Genomic DNA, 2689 nt, shown 5'->3' on the forward strand with positions numbered 1-2689 from the left:
GCAAAATTTTTGAACCTCGTTAAAATTCCGTGTTCTTTATTATTTATTTTGCATATTTTGTGAATGTGATTGTAGTAATTTATTGTGCTATTAAATTACGATAGAGGGATATTCTGGCTAGGAAAGACTTGGTATTTAAGTTGTCTTCGTGATCTACCTCTCTTTCCTGGGAATTGAACTTAGTGTGATTTTTCAGTACAATATTTTTACTCTTTCACACGCTTCCGCGCAACAGTATCCTTATGTACTGTTCCTTTCAAGCTATTTTTGTAAATATTTTTAAATCTCGATAATATTCTATTATTTTAGGCTAATTTGGTAAAATAGCCTGGAGATTGTTTTGATGAAATATCATTGTCTCCCTTTTAAAATTAAACAGTTGCTAACTGCTGATTTCAGAAAATACAACAGAGGGGATTTATTTCTCTCTTCTTCGATCTTTCTTTCAACCCATAAGGTTAGGAACATAAATGAAATCTAGAAAATGGGTTTTTTACTAAAAAAGTATAAAAAAAATTAAAAAATTCAAAAATAATACACCTAAAAAACTAATTACTAAAATGGTATGGTCAGGGTGGTCACATCACTGACAGGCGGCACCACCCTGACGTGGCCACAACAGTAAAAAAAACTGAAAAAGAAAAAAAACACTGAAAACGAAAAAAAATAAAAAATGGGTTATGTTGGTGCCAAAGGCGGCACCAGTGTTGCCTCTGGCAGAGACGGCACCAGTTGTGTGGGTCCCACAGGTGGCACCTAAGCACTATAAAGCTAAGCAGAGCCAGCAACTCCGGGAGCAAGAATCAGCAGCAAGGAGAAGAAAATAAAGGGAAAGAAAGGAGAAGAGAAGGAAGAAAAAGAACGAGAAGGAAAAAAGAAAGAAAAGAAAAAAGAAGGTATAATTTTTTTTAAATAATGAATTTTTATATTGTTAATGTGTTTTTTTGTGATTATTATTGTTGATTTTATTATTTTTGTTGTTTGTTATTAACATTGTTAGTAAAAATTCCTTGTTATTATTGTTAATAAAAACCATAATTATTGTTAGTTATTATTATTGTAAAAAACCCTAAAAAACCTATTTATGTTATGTAAAGAATGTATTATTTTGTTATATGTGTTTTAGGTAGGTTTTTACCCTTATTATTTAAAAATAAAATAAAATAGCGAAATAAGTTGTTTGAAAGATTAAGTACCATTTTTGGCACTTTTGGCACTTAATCTTTCAAACAACCTATTTTGGTATTTTATTTTGTTTTTTATATTATTAGGGTAAAAAACTCGTTTTAGGTTGATTAGATAATATTTATGAAATTTATTTGGCATGTTATAGATATTGTTAGAAATGGCAACATATTTGGTATTACCTGATGAAATAACAACTTTAGCACAAAGGAAGAAAGTTGATAAGATAATGAGAGAAGTGCAAGATTACAGAATGAAACCAGAAGAAGACATTGTTCAACACGTTATGACAGTAAATAAAAACATGCAAGAAGTGTTGTGGAAAGGTCATGAAATGATTAGGAAGAATAAAGTTCAATACTTAACCCTTAGAGGGACATTAATAGAATGAGAACATCAAATCGTTTTAGACCAACTTTGGAAGACATTGGTACCACTAACCTATTGGAATCTAGTTATATGCTTCGTAAAGTTTATAATCTCTTATGGAGCAAGGAAAATAGCGAGACAAAGTATAGGTTCACGAAAGTTGACTGGGAAGCAAAATGTGATTGACATACCATGGATGGATAAATTAGATGTTGGGAAATTACCAAGAGAATTTCTAATTTCAATACCCGTTATAAAAATTGAAAAGGAAGAAGATCCCGAGGAATTCCCAAATTGGATTGTAGAAGATGAATATGAAGAGAATCAAGAATATCTAACTTGGATTGTACAGTATTTCCTAGAGGAAGATATAGGGTCGGAGATGGAAGAAAACATAGAACTGAATTTAAATGGTTAAGTGTAAAGATAAATGTTGTTTATGTATAAAATGAGAACTGAAAAACTATGAGCTTATGAATGAAAAAAATTGCATATTGAGTAATTAAATTTTTTATTTAAGTAGTTTATTTGGTGTTCGAAATTATTTTGAGAAAGTTTGTTTATTTTTTAACAGATTGAGCATTAAAGATGGATAATCAGTTTTTCGTATGTGTTTATTTCGATGGAATTATCTTGACAATAACCGTTAGATGCATATTTGAATGTCGGCAACAAATAGCAATGAAATTTAATAGAAATGTCTCGTTGGATGATATGAAGGGAAGAATTAACGTAAAAATTGTTAGACGTTGTGGGAGAAGGATCTCGAAACTTTTCTACAAGTTTCCAGTTTCGACAGATCCAATCAAATCCACTGAAATGGAACTTGTAGACGACGAAGACGTGGAGACAATTATTGCTCTTTATTGGGTTTAGGGTTTAGGGTTTTGGGAGTGACAAAAATGCACCGATTCACTTATTTGCTGAGTTAGCCGGTATGGAGGAAAATGAAAATCTCACTACATATGGTGAAGAACATAGAGCTCAAAAACCGTGCATGGTGGCTCTAATATCGTACGTTGATAGTGAATCGACTATACGTGGGATCGATATCAATCTTAATGTTACACTCGATATGGATTTGGTTGGTGATGATGGTTATGATAGTAGTGATTTTTGTTATCAAGAAGTCGAT

Source organism: Gossypium arboreum, chromosome 9 (assembly GCF_025698485.1).
Source record: "Gossypium arboreum isolate Shixiya-1 chromosome 9, ASM2569848v2, whole genome shotgun sequence".
Taxonomy (NCBI): Eukaryota; Viridiplantae; Streptophyta; class Magnoliopsida; order Malvales; family Malvaceae; genus Gossypium; species Gossypium arboreum.